General features: G+C 46.5%; 1 protein-coding gene across 4 annotated transcripts in view; it reads left to right on the forward strand.

Annotated features, from left to right (window-relative positions):
- The window catches only part of Pgant9 (polypeptide N-acetylgalactosaminyltransferase 9), a 211,458-nt gene that overhangs the window by 101,083 nt on the left and 83,869 nt on the right, over positions 1-26,506 (forward strand). For all 4 annotated transcript variants that reach the window (XM_076902872.1, XM_076902857.1, XM_076902849.1 and 1 more), the window contains one exon: positions 2,135-2,336. The gene's annotated coding sequence lies outside the window, so the exon portion shown is untranslated. The remainder of the gene's footprint in view (positions 1-2,134; positions 2,337-26,506) is intronic.

A 26,506-nucleotide genomic window follows, 5' to 3' on the forward strand; every position in this document is an offset into this window, starting at 1 on the left:
TCCTGCGTCTCTTCTCCTTTTTCCGTCCGCGTCTTTCGTCGTTGTCGCTCGAAGCCGCGCGTGTTCAAACCTTCCCGGGTCCCGGGTTCTTGTCGTGGCGCGCAAAAACGGTAATCCCCGGGTGCACCCGTTGGCGCAAGTCCTGCGAAACTGCGCGGGTCTCCGTGCCAACGAGTTATATCGCGATTAATTTCGTGGGAATAAGCGAGGCGCGGAAATCCAGAGCGCGCGAATTAAGCGAACGAGGGTGGACGATTGATTAATGAAATGCGTATCGAGAAATGTTCGAGGAGTCCAGAATCGTAGCGACGTTTTCAAGGCTGATACGTTTGGGCATTGAATGGTTCAGTTTATATTGGGTGAAACGGTTACTTTGGATACCTTATATCTGCCGATTAGTATAAGTACTTCGAGACGAAGGTAATTTATACTTCTGAATGAAGCTTCGTTTCAGATCAAGTTTTATTTAAGTTCGGCTACTTGCATTATTCTATCGCCTATTGTTAATGCATTTTGCAAGTCTGAGTGTTATCGGCTTTAAGGAGTTCGCGTGTCATTTTGATCATTTTTAATCAAAGTAATTCGAAGTGCAGTACCAGAGACGTATTTAGGATGGTCCTCTATTTCAGCCAATCACACTCTCGCGAATGACAAATGCAGCTGTAGGACTCATATTTGCTCAGTGTCCCAACGCCCTCGTTTCCGCTATTTCTTTACATTTTCCATGGTATTATTCAGACGGGAGATCTCAGAACTCGTTTCATTTACAAGGAAACATTTGAATGCTTCTTCGCCGGCAATCCCCTCATTTTTTACGCAGGCGAAGAAGAGCCCGTTTAATTAAACTCGTCATTAACGTTTCCTTTCAAGTAAACTGTGAATAATAAGCAGGATACATTCTTCGAGGTGAGAAGAATGAAGAAAAACTGTGGACAATAAGAAGTAAGGGAAAAATGCTTTTGCTCGCTGCAGAAATCCGTAAAGTTTCAAGAAATCGACGCGTCACGTTTCAATCGTGTCCCTTGTTAGTTCGCTCGATACATTTTATCGCTTCTGCTATAGTCTAGAGTTACTTCCGCGACAAGAGGTCGGCGAATATTCCGAGTTAGCGAAGTTAAGAGCGGAAACGAAAATTTAAGACGGCATTACAGCGTGTCAGAGCTATTAAGCCGTCACTAATGGAATTGTTGCTTTATCTGTGCAGTCAGCAGTGATGCCGCCATTTCTGCCCTTCTTACCCGAGATCGCGAGAACGAACGCGGTCGTAATTATTATCTCCTCCTCGTTTTTTCCCCCGACCCAACCCCTCTCCAGGAACCTTTTTCACCTTTCCCTTTATCCTCTTTGTTGGATATTATACGAACAGCTCGATGAGAAAAAATTCGATTTCTTCTCTTTTTCTTCATTACTTGCTCCCTTTTCCCTCGCCTACCACCCTTTTTACTATTCGTCCGTCGTTCACTTTTCTCGGCCACCGCGCCGCGCTCTCTTGCGATGGAAACTATCGCGCGAAATGTCGCGTTTCGGGTGCGCCAAATTTGTTATAATTGCCGAGCCGCGTTCTCGCTTTGAAGCGCGAAATAAAAAGTCGCGTCGCGCTTGTTTGGCTGTCCGAGTCGAGGGTAAGTTAATGGAAGGAACGAGAAGGGTGAGTTCTTCTATGTTAGAATATTCAAGGATAATCTAAATATCTCGTTGCATGAAAATTTCCATGAATTTTTTAGGCATTCGATATTCCTGGAACTCTCTTAATTGGAGTTTCAAATTGCTATATTAAAAATTCAACTGAATCCCAGTAAAATGTTGGTTGGGGGATACGATTTCGCTTCGTTGTAATAATCTCGTTGGAGTGTGCCTCAGCGAAACGACCTGAACAGAAATGAAAAGCAACATTTTCGTTTTTCTCCGCAAGGAAACTGTGAAACCGTGTGTCTGATCATCGATCGATCGATACTACTTGTCGAGGCCCTTAACGCTTCGAAGAGCCAAGAACGTCCCTTATTCCGTTCGACACGTCGAATAAAAATGTTGATCGTAGAGTGTACGCTTTACGTTGGATTATAACATAGAAAACATTGCAGAAATGTAAATTGAATTAACGTCCTGCTTACCAGAGCCGTTCCTTTACTTTCAGAACAACCGAGGCGTGAGTGTCTACGCTGGTAGCAGTTTTCCGGCTCGATTCCCAAAACTTTCACGGTTATTCGCCTGAACCCGATGGCTCCGTGAGAGATTGTCTTCTGGTATAGAAAACGAGAGCTGATGAATAGCAGGCGGAAGTCGATCATCTAGGCGGATCGGAAGCTGTGAATCGAGGACGTTCTCACGGCACGAAAGTAAGTTTCACTGTTTTAGAATACTTCATTTCTCCATCGTGAACGGTGCTCTGCGTATCATATCGCGAATCCACCAGCAGATTCTCGACCGTGGAAAATCCACGCGCTAGTCGCTATCGATCACTCGAATAACGGGAATAATTAATACGAAAGGGATATTGTTCGTTTTCGATGATAGATCCGATTTTTGCGCTCGATTACAATTTAGTGACGCACGAACGGTTCGATTACACGCGCGAATAGAAAGCTAGCCAGCGTTTCCAAGCGTCGATCGGGAAGTGGTTTAATTAGCCTGTTAAATCGCTCGATAGCAGGACCACTTAGCGCTTCGACGACCTTAGTTGCTGATAAATTCTCGAACGTCGACGATACCCGTGTCTTAAAGTAATAGGTCACTGCTTGCGTAAGTGCATCGAGAGATGCACTTTAGGGTAAGCAGAAATGGGCCTCTCGTAACTGCATTGCCTTCGATTTAACAAGCACCGTGTGTCATTCCGTTTGACTAATGCGATATCGTTGAAAAGCTATCGATCCAGGGCAGAAGAGAATTTACTCGCTATTAAACGGAACGGAGGCTCGTAAGAGTTTATTTAGGGGCTTTCAGTGAGTTTGATTTGTCAGTAAAATCGAACGCGTTGCATCAACGTTCATACCTCGACGTTTCGTGATCTGTCTTCAAACGAAAGCAGAAATTCTGCAGAACCATTAGACATTTCAGTTTTATTTCCATATACGTAGATTCTTTTCATTCGCATCCTTACGCAGGAATTTAATTAATAAACGAAATTTGTAAAATTTCGAACAATGAGGCGCTGGATGAATCAACCGTAGAGGTCACGCTGTGATTTTGATGGGATATTTATTTGGAAAATCAATCTGCACGATGGCGTTTCGCGAGTTCATGCGAATTCGCGCGAGTGTGGGCGCTTTGATGATGCTAATCTGAATTCTGTCATTCATGTGCGTGTCCTGAAACAATAATGGCTCGCTCGGCCCGAGCCATTCAGCCACATGTACGAGAACATTTCGAACCAGCATTGGCGATCCTGCGTTGATTGCACTTTATCGCGATGATATAACGTTGCGCGATAAATCTCTCGGAAATATAAATCTCTTTCTTAGGAGATAATATAAATCACACTTTTAATCAAATTTACTTAGAAACGAAATCAATCATTCACCTTACAATTTTGTAAGTTTCCAGAAAATGCAGTACACGTATGGATTTAGAAAAGGACACAAAGTTTCGCGAACTCCCTGCCTGCAATCTTGCATTAATGTAACACAACCGGTTAACGTGCCAACGGCTCGATGGATATATGCAACGCGAAATAAGGCGTGATTTTATGAATATTATAGATTGCGATTTACGTTTGCATGGAGCCTACGCTTTGCACTCCATGGGTCTATCGAAATTTTGCTCGACAGAAAAAGAAAATGTAACATTCGATATTTAGCGTACTCACATCCGAATCACTTTTAAGTTTGTCTGATTAAAACCTCTCTCTCTCTCTCTCTCTCTCTCTCTCTCTCTCTCTCTCTCTCTCTCTCTCTCTCTCACTTTCTTTTTCACGACGAAGAATTGACTGTTCAAACGATCGCTAGAAACACGATTCACGCGGATTTCGTTTTACACTGTTAATCAGTGGCAAACAAGTATGTGGTTCGAGGAATCTCGCGATCTCGACGGTCCTTTGATCTTCTTCCGGAGCAGAGACACTTTTTTTCCACTGTGCTGACAGTCCCAATACTGACTGACGTTTCTAATTAACGTGAAACGCCAGGGAATGCGACTTTCGACGCCAGCAGACGTTCCGTTTCCGTTTACGCGAGGCGGCAAATTAGTTTTTAAGTGTCCCTGGCGTCATTAAAGGACGACGTCGCCTAATGATTGTCCAGCTCTGCTCTCTCGTTTCTCCGTGATCCTTAAGATCAATCCTTAACCCGAAATTTCTTTGAGAACGAGTTTACAAACGCAATTGTTGATCTAAGCATTTCGAATATTGCAAGAATTTTCTGATCTGAAATTTTCGATGCAATTAAAGGGTTTGTCTCCCCCGGTTTGGCGCGAAAAATTGCTCTCACGGTGCTCTGACGGACAGGAACTAAGAGGCGCAGATCTTGGCAATCATAAGCAGCCTGATCCTCTTAAATGTGAAGAATGGTATCATCCTTCCTCTCGAGGCGTCGTCTTCAAACACGCTGAGTCGTCGAGGATGAAAAAGCGCCCTTAGCATAGATTAACCGGCCTCGGTAAGGTCACGATGGCGATTATCATGTCTGCCCCTCGCAAGATATCTAGATGCTACTTTTGCAAAAAATCTGATGTTACCTTCTTGCCTCAGTTCTTCCCACGACGATGTTTCACTTTAACGTGAGGATAATTGCGACGTCGAATGAATTTTTAAGCCGACCAACTCTCTCTACTCTCCCCCTTTTCCATGATTCGATCGTCTCTTTCTTATTCTCGCTCATTAATCGAAAGAAATCGGATTGAAAATAGTGGAAAACGCGTCCAATAAAGTTAAAACGTAATGATTTCGTAATAACTTCGTGTACTTCGAATGAGATTGGAATGATTTCAACTAAGTGCAGTTTCAGTAGCCGGGAGTATTACATTTCGCGTGGAAATTCAATGCGAGGCAATTCAAAACATTTCTCTGTTACGGTAACGTTGATGCAGTCGCTCGCTAATTAAACCTTTCAAGTAACATCTTCCTAATTGCCCCATTCACCGGATTCCTAATATTCTGTTTCATAAACGAACCTGATTTGTCGCGAAGCTTGCGCCACTTGGTCGTATCAGAATCGAGACGCCGAGGAAGAACACGCTCAAAGGGAGAAGCTGCTCGCGTTGCTCACGTTCGATCGAATGTTTCTCGCCCCGTTTCCTGGTCGAGTTATTTATTCGAAAGTGAGAGCTGCTTCGTTCCTATGGTAATTTCAATGACGCGTTCTCAGCGATAGAAACGACCGATTACAGGTTCGAGGCCGAGACTCGCTCGCTCCTGGACGCGCGAGGACGCCTCGCGTGGGCGTCGAGCCTGTGCGCAAGGATGCGACGCGCGTCGGAATGCGCGCGTGTGCCGCGAAAGTCCGCATTCCCTTTCGGTTGCCGGATCGTCGCCGATGCAACGCGCAAGGTCGGCTTGACGTCTCGATGGATCGAGACGATCGAACGATTAACGCGGCCGTGAGCGTGGATGGATGTATTAATTTGCTTTTCTCAGAAACGAAGAAGTCACGGTTCTGCGGAATGCTTTGAGGGAAGGTTCTATGCTAAGAGCGACTAGAGATTGGAAAATGGCGAAGACGTGACATAAGTCTTCGGAAGGACTTTCTCGAAGTCCTTGAAAATGATCGAAATTACACACGCGACGATAATCAATAGATACGTACCGTGTTTCTTTCACGTTTCAGTTGATCGTCAGGCGAAATTTCGTTCGAAAATTAATGAAATTATAGCTCGTGATTCCACCGCGATACCACAGGAAACCCACACGGGTTCCCTTTTGGACGTGCGGGAACTTTTTCCGTCGGGGCATTATCGGTCGGTCTGTGGTCGCGATAGAATGCTAATTATCGGGCGAACGTATAACAATTATCGGATTTCGGTGGTTTCGCGTCCCTCCAATTATTCATTACTTTCCGATGCGCTCTAAATGTGTGTATCCCGCGTCTAGCAGAGTCGACGGTTCACTTTCCGCGAGGGCGCATTAAACGATACTTTGTTCGTCGTTTTTATTTCCAGCCCGTTGTCTGCGAGTATCGATCTCTAAACAATGGGCTCGCCCGCACATATATATTATAAAGCCGTGCTCCTTGCCGGCTATTGTTCGGTTTGTTGGCGGGAAATTTTTGGCCCGCAAATTTCAGCTCCGCGGAAAAAACTCGACGGCGAGCTTGTCAGATTGAACAAAGGTCGGTAAAATGTTTCGTACAGCTTTACGGCTCGCGATTTTCGAGACTCGGTTTTTTAATGAAGTTTTGTTTCCCCACGAGAAACTTTAAGTCGCATTTTTCCCCACGGTCGCCGCGGTGCACGCTTTTAATAAGAAAATTCTGCCCATACCGTTCGAGGGCACTAAAGAATTTCTCATATACTTCTCTCCGTTCAAAGTGAATTCCATTTTTTTCGGGAAAATCGAGCCTTTCTCTTATCCAACTTTCGTCTAACCAAATTTAATATCGCCCATTTTCTCTTACGATTCTGAAACGTGTAACATTTGAATTATTGAAGGAAAAAAAAGGACATTCCTCGTTCTTACGCGTCGTTAGAAATCACGCGGCGAGATCGATCTGGCACGAAGAAACTCGATTGACTGCACAGCAAGAGTCTCTTTGCATTATGATAATTATTCGCATTGTATCCTACGGTTTCCCTGATTCGCATTGCGTTCACGTATTATTTATCATCGAAGATCGCCTTAATGAGAACCGACCATCGCGGACGGGACTTTCACGTTGTTGCTAATCCCGCAAAAATCAACGTCGTTTCGCGCGGTCGACGACGTTCAGACAGCTGACGCGGCGGACAGTGGAACACGTTTCGTATCCGGGAATAAACTGTAAAATAATCTCAGCGAAGTTTCTAATGTCACGGACATTCGGTAACGGACGGTTTCCTTTCCCCAGAAAAAGACTGCTGTCGATCGTGGAAATGTTACGCGGAAAAAGGCTCCTAGAAAATGTCGTCTCGAATTGATTAGCAACGGACAGTTAAGGTGAAGTTGCGGAGAGAAACGCTTGAAATAGGTCGGACGCGAAATTGCTTGTTCTTAAACTGCAGCTAAAAATTGGATTCAGTATTACTGAGAGTCGGTGAGCTGAGAGAGCGAGAGAGAGAGAGAGAGAGAGTTTTAAAACGCGTGTATTTTCGTATGTACCGAGACGAACGTTGTTCTTTCAGAAAATAATCCCTGCTGACAGAAAGTGACAACAAGTTTATTCGAAAACTTTAGTACCACTCTGTTCTTATTCTAAATATACCAAGAGTCCAGTGACTTATGAGCGGAAGTGCAGGTAGTCTCGGTCGCATAAAGCACAGTGGGACAGAACGCTTGGTAAAACCAGCTCGACCAATCCATTAATCTGAAAAGAAACGGAGAAAAATAAAAGTGTGTCACAGTCGCGCGATACACAGTGTACTTCCTCCTCTGCGGGCGTGTTATCGATGCTGGGCGTTTAATACCGAAATGAGTAGACGCGACGGAGAAACTCGATGAAAAACTTGTCGCGCATCAACGTAATGAGATCTCCGATGTTTTATGACGAAACTTCTCGGGCGGAACGATTAAGCGTAACTCGCGCCAACGGCAATTATCATCTTCGTGACTGGTATCCGGGGGTACTTTGATTGCGGGGAAACACGAGCGCCGCGCAAAAACCACGGTGTTCGTCCGATCGTTTTAATCAACGCGACCATTAATAGTACGTTGTCATCGCATGAATCGTCGCGGACCGTTAAACTGCTCCAGTATCGATCTTAAATCGCTCGCCCGTAAAAAGCGTACGTTCCTTGGTGCACGTGAACGTAATTGCGCGAATCGATTTTGCTTCGCGGTTACGCGTGACCTTTCCGCGAAATTAAAGCATTAAATCTCGCTGGACCCCTGTAATCGTTTTTATGAGACTTGCCCGAGCTTTAATCATATCCAGCGATACACAGACGCCCTCCTGTGCATGTATATTTGTGTAGCTTCTCAGGTAAGATTCGATGGAAAAATCGTGGCGAACGTTTCGAGATCGCGTTACGAAATTAATTCGTCGTTAATTACTTTCCCTCCTGGACAATCGAAGTTGCACGGTCGATAGTGTCAGATCGCTCGATGCGTTTCCGCGCGATTCCCAGCAGGCTTTGAATAATGGCAAGTGTACCAGTGACGGTGAAAACTGAGAATTAATAACAGTAATTCGTCGAAACCGCTCTCGATGACACGTCACCTGCGATTTTCCACGACTCCTTTACTGTCGTTTGTTTCGCCACTGTACCGTTTCATTTTCTGTGCCCCTATCGCTCTGCTTTTCAGTCTCACTTTTACGTTTCGAACAATTCATCCACAAATCTCAGTTTCTATAATCTCACGAAAATCGATCTATGGTTACCAATTTTTCAGTCATCCTTCGCTTTTCTTTCTTCTTTTCAATTCTTCGCATTGCTGTTTGGACAGCTCGCGATTCTAAAAAATTACCGTCGTCGAATTCCACTTTTCGGCGACATTGTCGATACGCGTTTTGCTTTAATGAACGAATCAGAAGTGATGCCAGCTGAACGAGAGGGATATTTTTATCGTTGCGAACGTTTCGTCGATGAAAGCGCGTTGGCGATAGGATTTTCCCTGCCACTCTATTTTTCCACCCCTTTCTGTCCCTCCGCCTTTATGTGCCGCGTAACAGAGGGGCAGCACGGTTGAAAACGAAGAATTAATATCTAGTAATTTGTCCGGGCTGGCTGGAAATTTTCCACGCTGGACAAACGGCTAGTCGCGATGATACGTCACGCGCGGTCCGCGAATTTCTCTCTTTCACGGGCTGCACGTTTCTCCGCGAGACGTACGAGTCCCCATCGATTTCGAATACCCACGGACATTTGCATAATTCATTACTAACGACGAGTTTGTTGCCCGAATCGATTTTTCTCGAGGCGTGGCCGGTTTTTAAAAATCCTTTTCGGTCGTTCGACCTCCCCTGCTTCTTCATCCGTCGATTCTTCTACCTCGTATATTTATTAACGTAACAGAATCCGTTTCGAGATAACATAATTGCCAGTTAATATTTAAAAAACGTTTAAAACATGGAAAACCATGAGAGAGATTCGAATTTGAGTCGTCCACGTTTGCACAGAGTGGCTTTCCCCTGAACCGTGTAGATAAATCGCTTCCGTCGCGAGAGGGAAAAAACTTTTTGGTAGATACCAAAAGACGAGGAAGCAAATTCACCCAGCGTTCCCCCCTGTATAACCTCGCAAAAGAAAACAGCTCGAAAAATTCTGCTCGCAGCGGCTCGTGTGACCCTTAACCGAGCTATTATCGAAGTGACGCCGGGAGATGACAGGCTCTTGTGCGCCGTCGAGTGGAAAATTATTAATAAACATATTCAGAAAAAGAATTGGAAATCCGCTAACCGACGTCCCAGAAGTCATCAGAATTTTCCATCCACCGCAATCCCCAAGAAGCTTCCTAGAAATTCAGATAAAAGTGCTTTCATCTCCCGCGTAATACATATATTCTCGGAAGGGAAGAGCGATCGCGGTGGACGGGCGGCCATTTCGATTCGCTGGGAAGAAGAAGCGATCCTTGAGGAGCCTGGCGCGCGAGGAGAGGGCCCGTTGGTTCCGTGAAACAGGAATGTGGCCGGCAGGAAGGTCAGAGGTGAAGGTAGCGATGGGAACGATCCTGGTACTTCGCGTAACACTCGAGTAACTCGAGTAGCTCGAGTGCTTGGTTTGCCAAGTTCAACGCGAGTAGGCACTCGACGACGATCGAATCTACGAATCTGAATTGGAAACGGAAAACTTTTCGTTCGCCTTTTCAATTAAATACAACGATGCGTTCGACTTTCGTATCAATATCATAAAACATTTTTAATCGTCTTAGAAATTGGAGATGCTTGAATTCGGAAAGAGTGTTCGTAAAATGCAGCAAAATCGAAGTCGAGGTCGGAATCAGAAGTTGAAAATATAAATCGAAATATCGCCGACGAGAGTTTTTCGAGGGAGCTCCGTGGAAGCAAAATAGTGATCGAAATCACAGCCGTGACGCAGGGGAGAGACGGGAAGTGGACTCATTTGCGTCGGAACGAATTTAAATCTCCTATCGGCCACAGGATTTGATTGAAAATGGCTCTCGGTTAACTACCTGGTCCGTTCGTGCGCCAGACGTGAATTTCGAAACTTCCACTCATTTTTCACGTTGTCCTCCGCTCTGCTCTTTCTGCTCTTCTATTTTTCGACCGAGTAAATTTTTGAACGAAAGTTTGCTGTTCACGATCCATTACTCGTAGTAATCTCTTGTGTACCGCCGGATTTGTATTCCATATTTTTTCAAGTAACATTGCTTGTATCATTTATTAAACCAACGTCCAACGAATTCTCTATAGACAAATGGCCGGCGCGCGTTTAATCATCCGAATGTATCTTGTTAATTCTACAACTTGTGACCATTAAACGTTTCGATTTGTATAAACGAAAAATCAATTAATGCAGTACGATAAAAATCGTTAAAAGGTATTTCCATCGCGCGGCCGCAAATGTGTACTTCTTACCGTGTATAATTACATCCATCGGAGAATTAATGTTCACGAATGAACCGTTTCGAAAATATTGCAACGACCGACGATCGTGCATATAAATATTTCGTTTTATTCTTTTCGACGCGTGTAATATTTCATGGGAACGGAAGCTGCAGGTAGAAAAAGGGCGAAATAAAACCGGTGGAACGTACGGTTCCGATCGCTGCCGCGCGAATTGGTCCGCTGAAATTTGGATTGCCATTATGGCGCGAATTAACTCTCCCGTATCGCGGCTCGCGATTCGCCAATTTTCAGACACATTCTCACGCTGCGTAATTTCCCGGAGATTTCATTGCGTATTCATGCGCCGTGAACATTTCGCTTTCACGATTTTGTCGGATGCTCGGTCATAATTGACGAACCGCGAGACAAAGGGACTACGAACCGCGAACGCACTGTCAGCGGTCGATGAAATAGGTTATAACGATGTCTGAAACTGGACTATCAGCACGACCATTTGCGTTCTCTACGTTATGCATTTTTCGAACTCCGTGGGCCTATTTGTCACTAGACTTGGAAGTAAATGAACTCGCGACGCGTTTCCTCACGCGATCAACAATTTTCAGTCAGGTATGAAGTGTTTCTTTTACAGCCTTCTCGGACACGATCGATTCCAATTTGACCAATGAAACTGGTACAATCGTGTACGTATGATCGGATATCCAAATATTACGAAGCGTCACAGGGTTGAAACCGAATTTATAATGTTCACAAAGCTGGATTATGACTTTTCCGGTTGTAACGAGCCGAATGGTAAATCCCAGCGAATTTTGTTAAATTATAGATTAACGAGGCTATAACGTGATCTAATGACCACCGCGTTGCAATTAATACAAAGAAAATAATGGTCTCGTTACTCCCGTTTAAAACGGGGCGCGATGTCGTTAGCATAGGGAAATAGTGGCAATAATCGGCTGTTCTAATAATCCGGTTGTTGTAAAGTACGACGTTGTTCCGTTATGAGTAATATTAAGCAACATTTGATATCGCGTTGAGTAACCGTGAATGAAAAATAACGACTTTCTACTGCGCTCTGCTCGCGCAACGTGCCAGCAAATAAAATTGCTTTTTTACCAAAGACGCGAGGACTCTGAATATTTATGTTTCTTTCCTCGGTTACAATTTAGATTCGCCAATACAATGTAACTTCGTTCGGTTCGAAGCCACGATTCATCGCATTTCCGATGGACAGTGTCCTCAACTTGAATTTTCACGGTTTTATCCTGAGTTTCGCGAATGAATCGAGCCCTGAGGTCGCGGTTCTCGCGCAAGGTCACGATCTAGATCTTGACTGGCGCGGAACCAGTTTGCGAGGCCAGCAAGCTGCTCGTTGCGACACGTCCAGGCTGCTGACCCTTTGTGCTCGCGCTCGTTTTGCCACGTAATTTTACGGATTACTCGGGAGCTGCTTCTAATCCGCACGGACAGTTTTTGCACGCTGATCACGCGCGTCGATCAAGGACACTAATTGCAGAATCGCGGAACAGGTTCAGCGGTCAACGACGAGAGGCGAACGAAATTTCGCTGGCAATTAAAATGACGATCGAAACTGCTCGCTGTAGAACTGCTATCTGCTGCTTTAAAATCGTCTCGTTCGATAGAAACGCGAGTCACTGCCCACGGGCTACGAGGATTCTCATTTTACGATTCTTAATCGACTCGTCTGTCGGCTAATATAACCGACGCGTGTTACACCGGTCGTGTTCCATCTGTCCCCGTTATCCGCGCGCGGTCTCGCTCGCATATTCCCCCGCAACGACGAACGAGAGACAGAACGGAAACGTTTCACCGTCACGACTAATAATCCTTATCGAAACAATTCGTGTCGAGGCAACGTTCGTATTTGGCAATTTTCCTAACAATGCTCGACCCTTCCCTCCTGCTCCCTGGAGAGGCGCGCTGCTCGATACGCGTTTCGAACGAACCTGGCTGGCCTTTAGCGTGATTTTTCTACCATCGACGATATTCAGATCTCGCGTTCTGTCGAACCCGCGATTCCCGACAGATCGAAGGCCAATATTTTCCGGGACGCGTTAATGAAAGCGACTGATTAGGAATGCACGCGTTGGATATTACTCCATCGAATATCTATTCGTTGGAATTATTTCCGAATCGGTCGCGTCTCACTTAAAACGTCCGTTTTGCCACGGTTTTAGCCGTGTAGCCTAGTAATTGTCTGATAGCATGCAACCGGAAGGCTGTCAATTCAACGGAGACTGTCATTCAGTCAATGCAGCCCGTCGTGCATTACTCAATCTAAACGGTATCCGAGGGACCGAGCTTAAAACACGTGGCTCGTGTTCAGCGTAATTGAGCTAGATTCGAGCGGTCGGTTACCATAGGGCGTTGCTTTCCGCTCCGTAATCCCCGCTTGGCTATCATAAATTCATTTCGAACCGCGTAAAAACGCGCTCGCGCGCGTTCCTCTCCTCGTCTTATTGGGCAAGTTCAGCAGATTCCACGTTCTGACGTTAATTACGCGTAGCGTAATATCGTGTACCGTATCAGCATAATTACGCGCAACTACCTGCGATTAATGTACTTGCACGGAATCATCTGGGCAAAAAGGTGAATCGCTGAAACAAGAATCCACGGCTACCACGAACGGTATACTCGCAAAGAAAGCATAAGACGGATCAGTTTGATCCTAAGCTCTCGAAAAATCCCAGAGACGTTTTCAGGCTCGCCTCGATCAGCGGCACGTACGTCTCGATCATAGACCGAGAACTATCCAAACTATCCCTGGTGACCCGTGGGATCTTCGGGCAGGATCGACAGGAGGAACGCGATTAGAAGGCACTTAGAGGCCGCGCGCAGTCTCGTCCCTGGCGGGATCCCATTATCACGGTGTCTGGGACGGGTCCGTGAGGTTAGCACGAGCTTGCAACCAGCCTCGCCGCTCCCAAGGCGAGGGGGAGCGTCGCCGTACGTAGAAGTCGTTAAAAAGTCCTGCTCTCAATCTCACGGCCCGTATCTGGCCGTCCTTGCGTCCGCGAGCGCTGGGAACGAGGCGAGCCAGGAAAAAGGAAACAGGGAAGGAAAACGGAGAAAGATAAATGAAGAACGGGACGAGAATAACGAGGCTCGAGACGAGGAAGAGCAATTTTAGGAGGGAAAGAGAGGCGGAGGACCGCGCTTGTTCCAGCGTTGGCGAGCGTGAAACGCGGTGGGGCGGCGGAAAGGTCGGAGGGAAAAGAGTCGGCGGAAGGGGTTAAAGGATGGATTAAGTGGGAGAGGATGGTGCCGACCGATGCTGTGGGTGCCGGGCATCGAACTCTCGGCACAACCGCGCGAGGATGTATTACGTGGAATGGCCGATCACGAGGGCACGCGAAGGTGTCTTCGGAGACGTCGTGAGGGCACGCGGAGCAGACTCTCGCGGGGCTTAACGGTGCTCGAATTTCCGATGTGAACGATCTCTCCCTCTCTTTCCTCCTTGCTCGCTCACTTTCTCCAGTTTGCCCTCTTGCCCCACGACGTTATGAGTAATCTCGATCGTCTCTGCACGACCCTGCATTTTATTTTACGGTCCTCCATTTTCTTACCTCCAGCTCTTTCGTAGAGAGTAACCTATTGGATCGCTCTATCATCAGGGGCTGTTCGTTTGGTTTATTGCCTTTTTCGCGTTACACGCCCGGCAAGTTTACCGTTGCTCGTTCATTTTTAAGTCACCTTTGCGCGCGCGATTAAGTGGAATTATAAAAATTTCGACTTTTCCACGATACAACGAATGTATCAAAATTTCAATTTTCATCGAGATTTGCTTCAACGTCTGTCGCTCGATTTGCATTCCTCTTACGTCGCGGGAGGGATCCCGCTAATTATAATATATCTTCCTTAACGCTTCCATTTGATGATAAACGAGTCTCATTTCCACCCCCGTTCGCTAAATCTCGTAAAGTGCGCCAAGCTTTTCCGTCGTCTTGATATTTTTAAACAAATTACGGCATTCAAGTGGCAGCGTTACACAGGCTCGCTTCCGTTTGTCGGCCTCTAATTAGACTCGCAGACATTCCCGCGACAAGAATTTGTTAATTGAAGCTGCGCGACGTTTCTTTGGTGGGCGCGCGCGCGCGCGCGCGCGCGTCCCCGTTGCCGCGGGTCGAATTAGATCGGGTAGCTCGGGGTGACGAAGGGCGCAAAGGTGCGCCCGCTTATTAGGAGGCACCATCTGGCGCCACTTATTGTACCGTGATTCGTCCCAGGTTATTGCGACTGAATGTGGAATTTAAATGCGAGCCAGACCGTCGCCGTTTTACGTTCGCCGTCGCTGTTTTCCTTTTTGCCACCGGACGGCGGATGGGGGTACGCCCCGTTGAATTTTCATTAAGCAATTATTCGCGGCGCGACAGCGGAATACGGGCGCCGGCGCGACAGATGTAACGTAATAAGTTTCGCGATTCCAGGCCGTGGCTTGAAATTTTTGATTGCCAGATGCCTTTGAACGCCGCGTAAAAACGTGCCCTCCAGCCTTTGCCAAACGTGCCACCGGCCTTTCAGCTGCCGCGGGAGTAGCTTCTAACTCAACGATTCGCGTTTGGTTGCTCTTTAATCGTTTACAATATCGCTAACTCGTTCTGGTATACCGAGGAAACTCGAGGTGCCTTTAAAGCGAGCGGCGGTTAAGCGAACATCAACTGGTTACATCGGCGTTTGCTTTCATTGCCGGTACACTTGGAATAGAGAACCGTTTCATTTTTCACTTTTTCATACGGTTTTACTAGATTCCCTCTTCCGATCGTTTACTATCGATTAATGGACATTTTTTTATCCAGCAATTTTAATAAACGCCGCATTAACGGTCATTAATTCCGATATGCATCGCCGGTGCAATAATTGCTGTACCGTATTTCACTTGACTCGTTACTCGAATCCTCATTCCCCACACGTCTCAAACTCGTAGTTACCGTTTCCAATAATTCATAAATAATTCATGCCTCGCTCCACCGTATCTTTACCTACCGACAATAAATTACAGTGGACGAAGGAAAACTATCGCCACCATTCCGCGGCAATTTCGATGTACAGTTACGGTTTAACGTCGAGGCATCGAAATGGTACGCTAATAGCACGGGGTGGTCAATGCAGCGGCCAGGAATCGAGGAGAGCGGGGCGCAATTTCGTTGGACGCCGTGGCGTTTCGCGTCGAAACTGGAACTCGCCTCGGACGTGGCGGACGAGGGGGATAATCATCTCGATACGATGCCTCGCCGTCGGCCCTCGACTAATAAACTTACCGAATCTGTCGATGGCAACTTTACACTTGCGCTGCGAGGCTTACAGAACTTGCCGCGACGCCCACGGAAACGCGATCCGACGTCGATGCAACAATTCCGTTAGCGGAACGAGAATGCAGCCTGAACGTATCTACGCCGTAGCTACGAAAACACGGACGGGGTTCGTCGAGTTCTCGTCGAGTTCAGCAGAATTTCTGACGACTACCGGAGATTCGAACGAGGTGGATCTAGGATCTCTTGGCTCGTATTTGAGTTCGGGGGTCTCGTTTTGAAATTCTGATTCAGTTCGGAACTCTTTAAACTTGAGAGATATACGCAAGCATCCAGCTTCTGTTTAATTTCGTGAAACAGTGGAAAGAAACGAGCTAATATGACTCCATTAACGAGTAACTCCCTCGCAAATGGTCCACGATTCTCTGGAAGCATCGATCACCAGTCTGGTCCCTCGAGCTCATCCGTCCACCACTCGAGACTATCCCTCGTTCCCCGTTAGCGGAATCGGCATCGACAGTGCCGCGGTAATCAATCAAACGTCAGTGCTCCTGAGAGAGAGAAAGAGACGGAGAGAGAGAGTGGGCTCGGAAAAAAGAGGCGACGTGTTCCTTTTTCCTTTTGTTTTTTTTTTTATTCGCGTATGGACCTCGAGGACGGATCGGTCAATTAACGAACGAAAGAAGGGAAGATCGATAGATCGGCTGGCGAACAGAACGACGGGATTTAGCCGTCGTTAACGAGGCGGTCGACGAGGCTACGACCGCGTTGTTGGGGCTCGAATATGTCGAGGTATCGATTCGCAGGAGGCGAGGGTATGGGATAGGTCACGTACGCACGGATCATCACGGGTCCCGTGAATTCTCGTGGCGTGCCTTCGACATGTGTGGAGCGCGAAGATGCCAGCGGCGTCACGCAAACATGCCGTCTGCCGACTGAAATTAGACGGTCAGACCGCAGCTCGTCTAGGCTCGAGATACCTGCCTCGCGGGTATTTAACGAGTTTCACGTGGTAATAGTTTAATAAAGTTTGTCACGGTTAACCGTCCCTGCCCGTCCCCGCCGTTTTCGTCGCGTCAGATTAGGTTGGTTCTTACCTATCCTAAGTCTCGTATGACACTCGCTCGGTGTAGCACTCTGATTGCCATTAACGACCGCGCAAAAGAACCGTAGGTGGTCGTATCTACGTAAATCTTGACCTTTTGTCGCGGTGAGACGGATGATTCACGGCCACGAATCATATCTTACACCGTGGCTGGCTCCACCTCGAGTTACAACAGCCTCCTTTGTCGTGTGCCCGCGGAGGTTGACAGCGTGGGACAGTATGGTAATTCGCTGGCGTGGAATCTATCGATATCCTAGTATGGACTGGAACGTGAAGATCCCAGAGGCTGCGCTTCGTTCTGAGGAGAGATCTGGCTGAGGCAGCGTGTTTGCGCAACGATGGTATTAGTAGATAGTTCGCGGTGAGATTTAGTGGGTTAGTGGTACAATGTTAACACGTTGGGAACATATTGGATGACGCATTCTATTTTCCATTCGGCGATTCGAGAGGGTGAGAGTGGAAAGTGGCGGTCTATATTATTAAGGAATTCATTTTTCGATTCAATCGATTTTTCCATCTTGTAATATTTCCCTTGGCTGATTATTCATCGCTCGTCGACAATCTCTTTTTGTGCGAAGGATCGAGGTAGGAAAATTCCTTCTAATTAACGGGGAATGTGAATTTACGTGGTGCACGTTGAAATAACGAAAGCAAGAAAACATTGGAGAGTTTCGTACTGAATTCTGTAGCATAGAATATCTGTATACTACATGGTAGCTATAAAGAACGAGGGAGTTGAGTGAATATGCTCGAGTTCATGAAAAAGATTCTGCCAAGAAAACAAGTGTACTCATTTATGAGACTGCCTTAGAGATAAGAAAATACAGAAACTCTCCGGAGAGACAATATTTACTGAGGACAATAGAAGAAAGAAGAAAATAGAACAATGAAAATTCTAATACAGATTATAAAAGGGAACAGATTACGGACTTAATTAACGTTTGATGCGTCCAATCTACCACTTTCCTACTTCTTCTAATTACAAGAGCACGAATCACTCCGAACTCTGCCGCAAAATTAATAGGATGTTTGCAATTAATTTTTAACGAAAACAGACTGAACGTTCCGTTGTGTTCACGCGCATTTTCCCTGCAGAACGTCACAATTCAAACATCCCAACTCGTTTACCCGCGCGTGGAAAAATTGACTGACGTTTGTGGCACGAGCACGACTGCTAAGCAGCCGGCAAAACATCGCGATTCTCACTCGCGATCAAGTTTCCACGACGGCTTGATAATCTCCGCGGCTCGTGCGATTCGTGCCGTTAAACTCGCGCCTCGAACCGGAAGTTTCGATCCGCTCCTCTGTACACGTCCCGCTGCCGTTTCCGCGGGAATAACTGCGAGCTCTTTTGTCGAGTTGCTCGCCGGCGACGATTGAAACCAATATCCACGTGAAATATTATAGAATAATATTCTACGAGCAGTCAGAAACACCAGACGCTGAGATCGGCGATAAAATGGAAATGTCTCCGAGCGAAAGCCGCGAGTGCTTTCTATTTTTTTAAAGTCTCACCGCGCCCCTTCCCCGGTATTCCGCGATTCACCGAGGATTTCGTTGAGCCGTCATATTGCGGATCCGCGTACACTGTCATTGGCATTTAAAGCGCGGACTGTTGCGTCGATAAACATTTCGAATATGCAAACCCTCGCAATTTTTTCAAACGACGACGGTGATTTATTACAGACGAACTCACATTATGCATGACACAATAGGTAGGCACAAAAGGTAGTAATTAACCGCTGTGCAACGATTTATAATATGCAGAAAGCACGCGAACCTTCAATATTGTATGGAACGAAATTGATTAATATGTAAACTACTTTACTGGCGCAAACGCGTTGCACGGCTGACCAATGAGATATGACGGCATCACTTATTTAAGTGGATAAACCTACGCGTTTGTGTGTCGCGCGATACAATCAATGTACACGTCCGTACATCAATTTTCAAAACAATTTTATCACGCGCAATCTGATCGTGCATTAAATAAATAAAAATTAGATTTCGATGGTGAATCACGTCTAGCCACGCGCGTAAGCAAAACTTGTCCTCGATTAAATAACGATCGACGCTGTGCTGTTATTTTACATCAAACATTAGCTCTCCATATTTAGGATCGTTATTCCTGCCCGTGGCCAGCGAGTTTCTTATTCAAATTTCGCCGAAAAGTTCTCGTTCATTCGAGTTTTTGAATAAAAATGCCTGTACGTCGGCGGAGCAATGAATTCCGAACTGCTTTCCGGCAGAAAGTAAATCGTTAGCCAGAAATCTGCGGAACGCTGGCGGTTAGAACCATTTCTTGCCTTAATGACCACTTTCGTTTCATAAAAATCATTATTGCCCCACTGTTCGAGCATTAAAAGAAATTAAAGGCTTTAGGTAAGGGGCATTTACATCGTAGGGCGAAGAAGGAGAATATCGCGAGCCACCCTCGCGCTGTGAATTAAGGGTACGCGAAATTTAATGCGAACGCGTCTCGTAAATGAAGGGGGGGACAGAGGGATTTCGTTGAAACTTATGTGAGTGGACGAAAACGTTGGCATTAGCGATGTATTGTTTCGTTGAATGCGGGTCTAGAGACGTTAATGGGAGAAGTAATTTCGGTCCGCGTATTTTTACGAACACGTACACTTTTCTGGGACGTTATATCGGATATTGGGGTTGTTTCAGAATACGCAAATATTAAACAAGCTCTATTTTTTTCACCGCTAGTCTCAGTACTTAACCAATTGGCAATTGAAGTTCCAATTTTATGACCAAGATAACGAACTAGCCACTAAAAACGGTCACCAGTAATCGGTATCTAAAAGAGATCGAGGCATAAAAAAGGAAAATTATTTCCACATTCCCGACCAACAATTATCGGTCGTCGCTGCGGTTTATCTGATCGAAAAAGCGTCTAAAGTTCGTAATTAATACGGGAAAAGGGAATTACCACGGGATTTTGATTGGTTCTCCGGCACTAAACAATCCTCCCCTTCTTAGCGCCGAGTCCAGCTCTGGGTATCTCGGCTCCTTTTTTTGTCATCGCGAAGTGGATCCACCGGGTTAAATTGCGTCCCGATCGACCCAGTTTTTATTTCAATTTATCTTGAATTTATGTGGGAATTATCGAGGCGAAGTCACGGGCGTGCCGGGGAAACGGGACCAACGAGAGGGGAGAAAGAAGGCAGGCGAAGAAGTCGGCTCGCACGATTTACTCGCGCCGTTCCTCGACGCCCTCGTTAACCGGGATTCAATTTGCATTTCATCCGATAAATCCAACCCACTCTCGGGGCCGGTCACACACGCCGGTCTGTGTTGCCCTGTTGAAATTTTTTCCATCCTCGCGTCACTGGGGGTGGGAAACGCGAGCGCTGCTGCGCGCCCTGAAAATTGTTCGGAAATAATATAGCCACTCTTAAAGTTTTAATTCAATTCAATCTCTGAAATTGCAAGCCGTTGGATCTAAATTACATACAAGGGTGGCTCGAGAAATTTGTAGCCCAAGCGTGAATGATTATTGCTGATGGCAATTTTTATACTGTAACGCGGGGTTGTTCGAGTACCATTGTACAGGAGTTTCGTGACTCTACGTGGACCGTGCAAAAATAAATTAAGCTGCACAGAACGATCACGAGAAGGTATGAAACACGTATCTAGGTCACGAACTTTTCAATCTACCCTACTTAAACATTTTTATATTATCTACAGCGTTCTAGACGTGAATGTTTAAGCCTGACAGTCGCTGTTTTCTACTTAATAGTGCATCTTTTTGTTATTGTAGAAATACCACCGTCATTCCTCGTCATATCTCTGCCATCCCATCAACAGCCCACGTAAAACCTCTAAATGTCTAGAAGAAGAAGAATGCTAGAAGAAGGCACACCGCTGGCTTACGACTTAGAATATCCGCATCTTATTATCCAAGCGTTCCAAAAGTTCCTCTCCTCAGATTCGTATCGGGAGCGAGTCTCGAGTCTGACGTCTGCGTGCGAAAGATGATTGCTTCTGCCAGCTGAGCCGGGGGGTATGGCGTCGGAGCGCGCCAAAAAGGCTGGCAGGCTCCTTCCGCTCGAGCGAAGCATCCAAACGCGATCCAGAAACGCGGGGTATGCGTGGGCCCTGCTCAGTGCGCGATTTTCAAGGGATTTCGCTTTGATTTTATCGCCACCCCGCCGGGAGCGGCAGGGGGCGTCGCGGCGCGTTATCGATGCCGATAAAACGAATCTCGAACCGCACGGGTTATACGTCGAAGTCTATCGCCCCCTTTTCCTGCCTCCGATCTTTGCTCGGCTTCAAATTGCTACCGGCTCGCCTCCCTTTCTACGCGCGATCAGTTAAGGATCGGATCTCGCTAATGATTTCCGAGCGTTCATCGTCTTCTGGTGCATCGGTCTATCGGCAGATATCGGATACTCGTCTAGTTAGACGGAATTTTCCAATGTGCCACGCAGTCGGTGCTGGTATTGCGACTCCAGGAAGGACGAAATCAATTCTCGTCTGAAATCTATCCCGACGCGGTACTAACTTTGCCTGGTTACGTGGATTATTAAGTCTTATTGGGCGGAGTTGGATCGGTGCGCGAACTTTGCGCAATAATTCCTACGGTTATACGAATTGCCACTGGTATGTTTCCGTAAGTTGTCCTGATGATCGGAAACTACGTGTAGAACAATTTGCACCCGAGTTGTATATCTATATCGATTAGTATCCGGTTTTCCATTCGCCGTATTTCATGCTTCGGTGTTCCGATGGAACTTGACTTTGTGGCTGAAATTTTGTCGTTATCCTGCACGTTTCAAAATGGTGCATTAATAATCGTATCGTTACAAATTGCATTTTAATACATTTTATCAGTTCGATCGTTTCGGATTGACGTTTAAAAAATTTCAGCGTTCTGCATACGTTTAAAAACTCCCTGCACGTTATCGTTATCTATAAGTGCACGTATGTATCGATCATCCTTCGTCCCTGTCAAGTCGCGTCCACGGTTGGTCGTCACAGTGACGTCCCAAAGAAGATAAAAAATAGGTTGTATATTTTCTCACGAAATTTCGGTATTACACGTTCTCACGAAAATACCGCACGCCATTATTATCCGCGAAATCTCCAAACGATGTGCAATCGATCATCCTCCGTTCCTTCCACGTTCACTGTACAAGCAAACAAATCCGTTCCCGTGTCGATTGTCGCTGGCATTCCGAATCTAAATCACGTTTCCATCGCGACTGGCGATAAAAAGCTCGTCGATGCGTCGGTAGAACGCGTTTGTCAGCACGATCGTGCATTTACATTCCGTGCACAATAAATGTTGCCGTTGGGACGCAACGATGTTACGTTTCATCGCCGATCTCGTTGCACGGATGACGAGCCATATCTTGGCCGTGCTTTCCCGATCGCTGTTTTCGATGGCGTGTGAAACGAGCCTTGACCAGGCGAGAAAATCGACGGGGGAATTCGATTCTTTTTCTCCTCTCGACGAATTGCCGCACTGATCTGCAAGCGGGGAGGGGGTGAAATTGAGCGGTGCTGTTCTCCTTTTGGAGCACGGATGGTGCGCGATTCGTTGCGTTACGGACGCGATATCATGTGATATTCATGAATGGAAAGAAAATGGTTGAAGGCTTACGCCTATTCAAATAAATTCATTGCCCCGTAAGACGTTTAATATTGATGAGCCACGGCCCGTTGTACCGGCGAATGTTTCTGAAGGGTTGATCAGGAGCTCGAGGGTGCGCAGCTCGGATGAGGCATTCGAAAAATTTTGAAGCTGTTTCTACCTTTTCGGATTACTCGCTTACACATTTGTTGGGGATTCGAAAATGAACGATAAGTCGATTTCCATTAAAAATGGGTTTTGATCGGGTACTTAACATCCCTCTTTATTTCCCAACAAATGATTATTCATTTTAATCGATCAATCATTCAAGCTATGTAAATGAAATTCCGAGTGGTGAATAAATTAATTGCGAATTCATTGAATGAAATATTACGTAGCAAGAAAGAACGGCTTTTTAATAACCGATGCGTGTAATTCTCCAATTAAATTCTTATTAAAATAAAGCTGCGGTCGCGCAGCGATATTATATCGCTGCCCATTTGTATACTTATAAATTATGGATTATCGTACGGCCGATGTAAATTTGATATCGGAATAAGTATCGAGGTTCGAAAATTGTTACGAAAATTGCTTGGAACGTGTACAAAATAATCACGTTAACCGTTCGAAGCAACTAATCAACTCTTATTTCGTTGCACCTACTTCTGAACCACTGCATCCCTTTCACCTAGCGGACAAAGGGACAGCGATAGTTCGATCGCGAATTAAACAACTCCGAGGAAAGAATCGCTTTGACAACGGCAAACAGCGAGTACCCGTTTCCTGTTCCAATTGCAACGATCTCGCGGCGCAGAGGCAGGATGACAGGATGGTTTGCCGGGGTAGAAAAATGGCGGACAGCGAAATGGGCAATTTTTCTCCGCGGGTCGAGGCAGCGCGTCGAACATTTGCAAACACGTCGATTCGACGTTATACTTCGCCGCTCGTTTTTCCTCTTTTGCCAACCATCCCCGCACCCCACGCGAAGTTATGAATTTTTGCGCGAGCTCCGACGAAAATCATTCCGCGCGCCCCGTCCCTACGCCATCCTCCGTTCCCGTCCCTTTTCACCCCGCTCGGTGGCTGCACTCGGGCGAAATGAAACGAGGAACGTTCCGCTGCGTGCGCGAGAAACAGCGGTTCGCTCGTTTTCCGCCTCGCGAGGAAAAGGAAACGCGAGAAGCTTCCCGGGGACGTGACTCGATCGGCGCGTTCGAGATTTCGAATTTTTATGCGTCGTTTCCTTTATTGGATCAGTTTGCTCGTTTACCGTGGCGAAGTTGGATATTGGGATCGGAGGCCCGGTAACGGGAGTTTGTTCTTGATTATTGATTTGTTACGAAGCTGCCAGGGAAACGGGTTCCGCCTAATTGAATTTCGACGACTCTATTCTCCATGCAAAATTGTGTTCTGGATATTTTTGCATATTCTTTTTTCTCGAAATAAAAGTTTCTGTATTGAAGTTATTTATTTATTTTTGTATTTAAGAATCGGATACGATTAAAAAAATGTCCAGTACACAATTCACCATTTTATAATCAAGATCATGCAAAAACGTTCGCGTTCTAGTAATTCCACCGGTCACTTGAAAGCTCCCCCATTTGATCCCGGAGAGCCGCGCGATAAGGGCGTCCAGATCAAAGCTTTTAAACTCGATTCGTTCGTTTTTTTACGACGTACACCAACGAGCGGTTTCTATTTCTCGTGTCCGCTGAATCACGCGTTTCTCAGCTTTTACGGGCCTCGTAAACCCGTGGAATGGCCTGTCAATTTACTGCTCGAGTATTTTGACGGCCGCGTAAATGTTCGATAAGCTACACGCACGATTTATTAATTCGGCTTCAGGGTGTTATCAGTTGGCCGGGATTTCGTTATGTTCGAATAAAATATGCCATTCCGGGCATGAAGATGACCGTTTCCGAATGATATCATTCGATCAAGTCCACCGTCACCGAATAAAAAGGTCGACGAGCTCGAAAAGTGGCGCGTAAAGTGTCAGAAATAATTGAATTCGACTTGCAATCCGATCGGTTAATCCAATTGCGAATACTCCATTTTTGCATCGCGATTCTGTGTTTCTCGGTACGAGAAAGACCGAGTAAGCCGTTTGCCTCCAGACAGCCAATGATTAGGAACTCTCTGCGGAAACACCGGTGTATTTTCGGCACGAGAGGCGTTGCCGGGAACAAAACGAATTAAGTTTCGCGACGGCGAGAAAGAACAGCCCCGAGAAAGGGGAGAAAATCGCCGATGCAAATTTCCCCCTTGGGCCGAGGCGGGCAGCTCCTCTGCTTTATTCAGTGGGGTCATCCGTCTTTCCCTCCCTTGGCGGCTCTTCTCTTTTTCTAATTTCGACGGACGTCGCCGTGGAGAATTTCCAGGATTTTCCACGGGGCCCTCGACGTTGACAGACGATCCTGTTCCTCGATACAAGACAAATGCCCTCGTCAACCTATTAATGTGGATTGGACGCCGTTTATCTCCACCGTCATGTCGGTGTTAATCGTTTCTCGCTATCCGCGGTTTTCGAGGATGTTTGCAGTAAAAATTCCCCTGAAAATCCTATGAAAGATATCTTATCAAGAGCTCGAAGCTCCGATTAAGTACCACACGAGTCGTTCCAAGCTTCTATTTAATTATCCATCGTGAGATGCCAGCTTCGTTTGAAACGAAGAGCAGAGTACGTTTGACGGTGATTAACGGCGTTCTGAAGCATCGCGAATAGCCGGAATGGCTCGGTGTATCGACTCCGCGTGTGTCTGATATGATACCGGACCTCATTAATCACCGTGCCCCCCCCCCCCCCCCCCTTCGTAACGCCAGTTTAAAATAGAAACTTTCGTTAACATCGCAACCCCGAAATCTTTCTATCCCGTTCGCTGGTACACTTTAAACACAATCCCCGGATCTACGAATACCCAACGGTGGCATCTACGCGCCCCTTATCTTTTGTTCCGGTCGAGTCGCTTCGAATCCCGATGGCCTCGTGTTCCGGCTGTCTTCTTAGGTACGTCACTGCGTTCGAGCATTAATCAACCAGCGCTCCCGTTGCTCTATCTTTTCGCCACGATGTACGTCATCATTCATTCGCGGTTCAACTCCATTATAATTTTTCAACTTTACCGTCGATTTATGACCGCCGCGTATCGGACGAAACTGAAATTGCTCGATAAGCGGGTGGAGCCGCCCTTCTTCTCCCCGTGTCTAGCGGATCTCCTCTCGTACGAGTAAACGGACGGGTGAACAGTCGAATGTCGGCGAGAGAGGCAACGTTGAGACGCGGCGACAACCGTGTAACAAGACAGCGTAACAATGCCCGCTTAACGGAGGGACAATGAAGTTTACGCGGCGCCGAGTGCCTTTATCTTATGGGGATGCGAGGGGATTAAGTTCGAGGCGGGAATGGGGAGCGCGCTTCCTGGGCTGCTTATGGCGAACGCTCGGAAGCGTATTCGTATCTGGCTGCAATTCTCTGGCCCGCCCTCCGTTACCCCTTCGTGGATATTGCGGCAATGAGAGGCGATGCTCAACCGACTCTCCGCGTCCCTGCGTTTCAATTTGGATTTCCTGTTACACTCGAACTACTGATCTTTATTAACGTCGTTCGCGCTACTTTCCGCGCGAGCTCTCCGTGGAGGCTGGATAACGCGCGACTACTGTTCGCAGACAACTGCTCGGCTGTTGGGCATAGATACGAAGACAACCAGGGAACGCGGAACGCGATTGCGTTCAAGTAGACAGTTAGACGGAATTGAGAAGTCAAAAATGGAGTTATCGTTAGACTGGTTTAAAGTTATAATTAGAAAGTTACTTGGTTCAACTTGGCGGTGATAGTCCGAGTTGATCGTTAACGAAAGGATTGACTGGAAATGTTCCGGTCAAACTGGTAGATTATATTTAGATTTGGCTGAAACGTATTTGTACCTTGCAGATTGATTAGAAATCCAAAAGTAACGAATCTAAT

Source organism: Xylocopa sonorina, chromosome 1, assembly GCF_050948175.1.
Source record: "Xylocopa sonorina isolate GNS202 chromosome 1, iyXylSono1_principal, whole genome shotgun sequence".
Taxonomy (NCBI): Eukaryota; Metazoa; Arthropoda; class Insecta; order Hymenoptera; family Apidae; genus Xylocopa; species Xylocopa sonorina.